We start from the raw sequence: 8,864 nt of genomic DNA on the forward strand, positions 1-8,864 counted from the left end.
CATACATGTAGGCTCTATGCAAGTTGTAAAGACAGAACTAACCCAAGAGTGTACCAAGAGCCGTATTTACCAAAAGCAGCTGGCGGCCCACGGTTAGTCTTACCATTACTTCTTTTGCTGAAGTTGAACCTGCTGTCAGTACCATCTGACTCCTAAACCCCAGAGATATTTCTTCCCCCCATTTCTACCCATCTCCTTGCCCACGGTAACCCTGTTCCTCACCTGTTCACATCCGGTCAGATATTTTTCTCCTCTGGACCTCAGCAGCAGAAGTGCTGAAGAGATGAAAAAGACGTTCTCCCTGCAGCGGGTGCCCAGAATTTAGATACCACCAAACGCTGGAACAGACAACTTCAATTAGCCCACTGCTTTATGAACATGCTGCACTTGCCTGCATGGTGTTCGGAGCCTTGAGCACCCGTAACGTGAAAGGAACAGAAAAGTCTCTCTCTCACACCAGGGCACCATCTGTATTGATTGTTAAGACCTGATTTCAGAGAACTACACTTTCAGTTAAAACACTAAGGGGTTTACAGAAATTTTAAATAACATCTCCTCCTCACTTCATTCTGAGAAATGGCTGAAACCTTTCTGGACTTTTTTTTTTCTTTCCTCCAGAACATTCAGACTGAGGCAAACATCCAACTAATCCTTGTTTGTTTGTTTGTTTGTTTTCCTTTGTTTATATGTTTGCCAAGCTTTAACTACTTGGAAGAAGTTTTCTACCCTGGGTGTTGCCTCAGACTGATATTTTATTTTTTTTTAAGGGGGAAGGAATAGGGAGAGGTTGGGGTTAGTTTGGGAAGGGTAATATTTCAGTTTGGGGAATATGTAAGCAACTGCAGATGAAATGCCAGTTTAAAAGGCTGAAAACAGCAGCAAAAAAAAAAATTTCTATCCTAGATTTTCACAAGAAGGAACTTTTAGTTGTCTTTTTCATATTGCTTTTCAGGGCAGTGAGATCAGTGTATAATAAATTATGATAAATACCCCAGCTCTGTGTCATTATTTTTTACCCAAATCCCAGATGGCCCTAAGCGTCATCTACTTCTTAGCCAAAGGGACAATATGAAATTTTGTTACACCCAACAGACAAGTGTCACTGTATGTCTTCTACTGAAGGAAAAAAAAAAAAAAAAAAAAAAAAAAAAAAAAAAAAAAGGCTTATAAGTTCCTTCTGAAATAGGGAAAGTTTCCAAGCATTTGTTGTTCTTTTTCCCAACAGAGTCTCGTTAGCTACAAAAAACAGGGCTTGCAGCAACAGCTTCCAGTTGTATCACAAAATTCTGTCAGTGGCTTAACCACAGTTAGTTTGGAGAGAAAAGGTGTGAAGTCAGCGCTTCGTCAGAGCCAACAGGAGCACTTTGCAGTTTTTACGTGCTTTTACAGTGCTTTTACGTGCTTCATTTTGTGGTTAATAGTAAGCATAAACACACATCACTTCAAATGGCATTAAGCTACTCATAAATTAAGTATATTTGTATTCAAGTGTCAAGGTTTGTCGTCTGATACAGGTTTTATACACAGATCACAGTTTAGCAGCCTAATCATTCTAAATGTTGTCACCTCTCCAGTCCCCCACTCGGACAGCAGGGGACTGCAGTTCCCACCACCAAAATGACGCAGCATTTGCAACAGAAATGTCAACTATATTTTCAACAGTTAGAACCAAAAAGTCCTTTAAGGCCGTTACTAAGGGTGTAAGAGAACTTTGTGATTAGACTAATTATAGTATATCAATATTTATACCGAGCTATAAACAACTTTAGCTATACCACCCTGAATGAATACCGCTTTTTACTTCATCAATATAGATATTTTAATTTTAAATATTTGCACCACCAAAATAATAATTTGATTTTCTTCAGACTTAGAGTGTTTTCATTTCCGTAATGGCCCCACAAGCCAATTTCATCTTTTGCATTATGTTTGTGTCATGTTTCAGTTGGAGACCGATGGAAAATGTGCTTCCCCACATGTCATGTAAGTAAAAAATAACCAGTTTTCCTTAAAGTTCCCAGTAATTGTTGAGTTGAAACAATGTACCCAAAACTCCAACTGAAAGAGGATTTTTTTTAAAGATGAAAGAAGAGATAAGAACGGACACTCAGCTATAACCTTAGCTAATAGAGGTGATCTCAGCAAGCATTACAGTCTGGTGAATTTGCAAACAGCGGAGGTAAGATGAGTGTTTTCCGTACAGTCTGTTTTCAAGTTACCTTTATGCAACTGAATAACAAGGTTTTAATTAGGCTACAACATAGTATTGCACTATACCTTACCATACATCTAAAAGAAGTTCTGAGTTTGCAAACACAAAGGGAGAAAATTGCATTTTCTCTCTCTCATCCAACAGTCATGCTCCCTCTTGCATTTCTGCCTCCCACAGTTGCACCCTTGTCTTTTCTGTTTCTCACAACAGCTGTGCCCACCTGAAAAAACAAAATGCTTCGGAACAATCTGCGAAGATTTTCCTTTTCTTTTTGGAGAAGGGTTTTGAGGCAGCCTCTTCTCCTACAAGGAGATAGCCTTTCTTCTACCATGTGCTCTTTCTTTCTTGTTCTTGCCTTCAAAGTTAATTCTCTCCCCCTGCACGGTGATAGGCCTTTGTAGCTAACAGCTGTCCCAGAGATCACCAGCAGAACCCGCAGATACCAGCACTCCTCCCCTGCAGAGGGCCAGTGTTAGCTATTTACACACGGGTGACCTACTTCACCGCTTAACTGTTTTTGACACTATTTTCCTGCTATATGGATTAAGATATTTTTCTTCCTGAAGCCATCGGTGTTTCTCCTAATCTTTCGTGACTCTGAAACATTTCGTGATGGTGAATCTTACTGCCTCTGAATCTCTCCTATGAAATTTGCGTGAAGAACTGCTACACTAGGAGCTTAAACCTTGTCTGGTTTAGCATCTGGTTTCCAGCAGCAGCCAACAGAGGATGCCCATTTTAATAACAAGGTCTGCGTGTTGTCCCCAAGCACTCCCAGGGTCCACTAATTTGAGTTTTGGAGGCTTCTGTGATATGGATGGTAGGTGATGTTTTCTTCCTTAACAGCCCTTATATTTAATGGGCTTTTCTTCTGTTAATTTGTCCAATTGGGTTTTAACTCCTACACTTTGCATCTTGCAGCATCTTACAGTATCTCACAGCAAAGATTTCCAGAGCTTAACCTCCTGTGAACACCCCTTCTTCTTGTTTTGAGCATAATTCCTACCAGTTTCATTAATATCCTTTTTCCTTGCTTGGAAAAACACAGTGACAGTGTCTCCCCATTCGTCTTTTCTCTGCCACTGGTGATTTTATAGACCCCTGTCATGTCTCAGTCACCCGGTTTTCTGACAGAAGAGCCCGCAGGTATACCTCGTCCAGAACCATTCTGTTTCTTGCGTTGTCCTTGCCAAACCTTTTTCTGAATCATTTCCTGCTCTATTATGCCCTTTCTGAGACATGAGGAAAAGCACTGTACATACTACTCAGTATGCAGTGAACTATGGATTGATACAGAGGCGAATGCATTACAATGTTCTCTGCTCCTCTCTTGATAATTTCAAATATTTGATTTGCTTTTCTGCGTAGAGGGGAACACTGAGCTGATGTTTTCACAGAAATACTCATCAGAAACCAAAGATCTCATTTGTGAGCGGAAAGCCAGCTTACAGTCCATCACTGTATATATGATTTGTTTCCCGTGAGCATTACTTTATATTTAGCTGAAAGTGAAGTACACTACCTCACATTTTATCTGCCATTTTATTATCTAGTCACTCAGTCTTGTAAGGTCTTTCTTCAGCTCTTCACAGTGAGCCCTTTAACTTCATCACAATTTGTCCTCTAACTTTCCTTTACCTGAATAGCTTAATATCATTAGCAATCTGTGATATCTCACTGCTCACCCTCTTTTTCCAGATCATTTATGAATACATTAAGCAGCACAAGTCACAGCACAGGTCCCTGCGGACTCCTCTTGTGATCTCTCTTCTATGAAAACTGACCTTTATTTCTGTTTTATTTCTGTTTCCTATCTTTTAGACGTTTTTGATCCATTCCTTTTTCTTCTTATTGCATAAAAGCTGTGATTAAAAAAAATATATTTATTTATTCATTTATTTTAAATGAAGCTTTGTCTGGGGAACTCATTGCCACTGGAAATCCTGGTAGCCCTTAAACATGAGCTGTCCCTTGTCCACACACATTAAGTCCACCAAAGACCTGCAAGATGTGACGTAACGTAACAAAAGCTGTGCTGTGTCTTCCTCAGCATGTCACATTTACATATGTATCTGCTGGTTCTGTTATGCAGGACAGATATTACTTATTTGCCCGGTCTGGACAACACAACAGGCTTCATCGTGTATGGATGCCTGGGTCTTCACTGAAGTCTTTTTTGAAAATGTCTGGCACATTCCCCACACAGTGAGCAGGGGAAGGGGTCTCAAAATTGGGGTCACACTCTGCAGTCAGTGCTTCAGCTTTCTGACGCCTGAGTCCTCTCAGAGCTCTTGGATGGAGGCCATCTGGTCCCCACGATGTCTTGCTTGCATTTTATCTGTTTGTTCCCTCACCTTTTCTGCCCCGTACTTTAATTTGAGATAAATCTGCTGAATTCCCCATAATGGAAAGTGCTGGCATGGGTTTCTCTAAGGCCCTGCGCTGTGAATACAGATGCGAAAACATAAACGTCGTATTTTCTCCTATGGCCTTGCTTTCTCTAGGTGTTTCTTTGACACCTTTTACACAGGCCCTACCCAATTTGTGGCAAACCTCCTGTTCCTGACACTTAATTGGAAAGGGATTGTTTTTTGTCGTTGTTGTTTGCTTGTTTTAGTTTTTTGCCTGCATGGCTTTGCAATCATTCCTCAGACTCAATTCTTATCTCCTTCATGCTATTAATGTAACAGAATTTATGAACCCATCTATCTTCCAAAACGCTTATCAAAGGATAGAAAGGAGGTTTCCTTTTTGCTTCTAATGGCTTCCCTTACCTTGTTCTTTAGCTGGGCTGGCTTCCTCTTATGTCTTTCTTTATTATGTTCTGAGAAGCTTGAGTAGCCCATTATTAGCATGAAGACGAAAACTAGGTTTCTCTTGAATACTGGAGAATAGGCCTAAAGGCCAGGATTTACCTTGCAGAAGAGTTACTTTGCATCTTCCTGTCAACAGAAATTTTCTTCTTGACCATTAAAGGATTCTTCCTCCTCTGACATTCTTAGTCATGCCAAGTCCAGCTCAAAGAGCAGCTGAGGATCTGCCTCCGCAATGTTGAAAAGGATATAAAACTGAACGCTAGCATCGTTTTTAAGAAGAATTTTATACATATACTTGCCTTACTGCCTTTAAAAAGAGCAGATGACTACTTCGGAGACATTAAGAACAGAAGTTAAGAATAATTTCTATAGTATCCCTTACCCCATTTTAAAATATTGCCATCCAAACATAAAGACAAGTATGTCACTAAAAAGGCGTGGTATCACTCAGCGTTTTGTGATGATATCTCATTGCCACCATATCTATAATATGCCAAATGAAAAAACTATTTTAGGGACCCAGTTACATACTTTTATTTTTAACTTACAAGAAGAAAACTAAAAAAAAAGACCTATTTAATACCTCAGCTAGTCCCGCAGTCCACCAATCAGAAAAGTATGGTTGTAAATATCCAGTCACTAACATACCTTGCATTGCATGCCCAGTTGCATACTCCCTACCACTACCATAAAGAAACATCAGTGGATAAAAACTAATCCATAAATTTAATTTTAGACTTGGAGTTTGAAAACCTATTTATGTCACAGTAGAAATGTAAACAGCTGAGGGTATTGATATCAGTTGCTGATATCAATTTTTGTTTCATTCTCCGGTGCCAAATCAATATTTAAAACATTGATAAACTCTGAAGGATAATTTTTAATAAAAAGAAATTTCTGTGCAACGGAAAGTGTTTCAGAAAATATGGATAAAATTTAATGTGTATGCAGCTCCTATATGCAGTGTAAAGGTTTTTATTTCTTTTTGATTAACTTGTTTCTGAGGCATTCAGAAACCCTACCAAACACGTCTGTGTTGCAATGAGAGTATTTGGTATGATTTCTGCACCAAAGGTAAAGAATTGAAGTATGCTTCCTGTTGTTTCGTGGATCAGTTACAGTCCTTTCTTCAGCTAGCTCTGTTGTGTTACTTAGGGGTAAAGAGTGGCTTTTCCACTCCTATTTTTTTATTTTCTGTACCTCAAGAATATGCTTACATAAACCTTGTCTTGCTGTAAAAAAATTTCAAAAAAATGAGATAAATAAATATTTGCAATGACTGCTTTGTTAGTCTAAATCATCTCTTTTCTCTCTCAGTAGTATCCACTCTATATTCTTCTGATGACAGCTTTCAGGTATGACTTTGTATTACCTGTACAATTTCACCCACTAAATTCCTTAAGTATGCTGCTGTTTTCTAAATTTAATTTAAAATTTGTTTATTAAAAGTTACAAATGTTGTAATTCAGTACTTGTTAATGCATAAATATCAGCCTTGTGTTGAGGCAAATACAGAAGCCTGATTGTTCTAAACAATTTAAGCTTTTATTTTAAAATATTTTAAATTTCTTAAAACAGTATCCCTAAGGAGGTCAGTTAAATCCAGAAAACCAACGTACGTACCATTCTACTGAAGTGATGTAATTTTTATTTTGTTTCAGTTTAGGTTTGCCTTTTAGAAAAATTTCCTGATTCAGTTCTGTTTCAGGCTCAGCAAAGTTTAAAAACAGTGACTGAAGTTCAAATGGAAGTTTGGGTTTGGTTAACTCCACAAGTAGAAATACATCCAGGATGAATTAAAGCAAAGTATGTACCCTTTGAGACTAGTTCTTTGTGCTAAATACAGGAACAAACAGAATATATCTATTTAGTCTTGTTTGTGCAGCAGAATGCAGCACTGCATGAACCAACAACAGTAATGCATGAATTAGGTAATAAAGAGATGTCTCATGACAGTAGCTACTATGTTCCTAAATCAGTTCACATTTCCTAAATAAAACCATGTTTAAAAAAAAAAAAAAAAAAAAAAAAAAAAAAAAAAGAGTAAGAAGGGGTAATAAAAGAACTACTTCAAGGAACAGAAATATTTATTATGATTTTGTCATTAAAATGCATATACATAGAGAGCACCTGAGGACTGCAGGCTGGTAATTATAGACTGCTACCCTGTCTATAATTACTGAACATATGATTCTGTAACTCTGGAGTCTCACTAGCACCTACGACTTCCTAGACACTGAAGAAAGCAACAAAAGACCCTCCTGGATTCTGCTGTATGGAGCAGCAGTGGTTCCCACACTCGTCTGCTGGTTGAGAATATCTTCATCCGCATCACTGCTACTTAAACTGACTCGGAGCGACGCCAGTTGTCATCACCACGTGGAGGAGTCAGCCACACGCATTGCACCTGCGGGAAGCACCATCCCTTTGAGCAGCCTGTTACCCCTCCTTCAGTCTCACCATTTGTCCAGATTTTCCGTGGGATTTTGCAGGGGGCAGGAAGAAGCATGCTCCTGACAATGAGCAGGCTCACTGCCAAATTTCAAGTCTTTGCTGTAAAGCTAGAACAACAGGTTAACTGATTTTGCTTTCCAAGCCTTCCAAAATAATCCTGTATGAGGTAAATAATCAATAAAGAAAATTTATGACTTAGATCAATCAAAATATATCAGTATTTATGAATAGTTAGAGCTACGGCTATAACTAGTAACGTGACAGAAGCAAATAATATAAGAGACGACCACTTGGTGACTCACAATCATCCCCTCAGAGTTAGATTTGGCCATGATGAACCCTTTTTTTCTAATCTTGGAATAAAACTGGCTAAAAGGAGAAGGGACAATCACAAGACAGTAACAGTAAAAATCAGTGTCAGATTTTGGAAAGATTAACTGAGGAGTAGAGGATGTTATTTGTCTCTGAACTGGCCAGGGCATCTCTGATCACTACAGCCAGTATCAGCTCAGTCCAGACATTTCGAAACACCGACGAGCACATCTGCGGATCTCTGCATTTCAGCCAGCAGCCTCACCGGACCGACAGAGCATACCTTGAGCCAGAGGTCGCGGTGACGAAGGCGATACGGTCCGGTGCTGGCACGAGGGATCGCACTGAGAGTGCTGAACTATCGATAGAGAGACCGTATTTGGCCACCGCATTCATCGGGAGCTGCGGGCGGGTTTGTTTTGTGATGAGCCGTGTTGCTAGGCAGGAGCGCAGCTACAGCTTGTACCAGCCGCGGCTTTTTCTGGACACGAGGCTCCAGTTCCTAGAAATGAGTAACTGGAGTACCTCTAAAAAGGTTTCCTAAGAATGATAAACACTTGATTGTGAAAGTGATGGCAGAAAATCTGCGCACTCAGAAGACAACTACACTGCCTGGGCAAATATTCTTTCCTTTCAAATCCCCCTTTGCTGGGTTAAAAATAAATACATTAATTAAATAAATTCACTTAACACACTTAAGTAGCAAGGGGGCACAGTGGTTAGATGGTCTTCCTCCTTACAGCATCCCTCTTAATACTAAAGTGTAGGGGTGGGGGGGATAGGCCAGAGACATCTGGGCTTCGTAAGGCTGACAGGACCGAATGCAGACTCGGGAGCTTTGCATCCTTTTCACGTCACTTGCGAATGCCTCCCCCTGTCATTTCTGGAGCCCATTCATGCTCGGGAACGATCTCTCTGCATGCTGCTGCTAGGACATGGTACCTCCAGCACTTGTATTTATTTTCTCAACTATTTGAAGCTAAGAAAATGTATCTTTAGATTACTACTTCTAAATATCAATTGCTAAAAAAGGGCAGTTATTTATGGCAAGACAATAAAATTAAAATCCA

This window comes from Aythya marila, assembly GCF_965140915.1.
Source record: "Aythya marila genome assembly, chromosome: 1".
In the NCBI taxonomy this organism is placed as follows: domain Eukaryota; kingdom Metazoa; phylum Chordata; class Aves; order Anseriformes; family Anatidae; genus Aythya; species Aythya marila.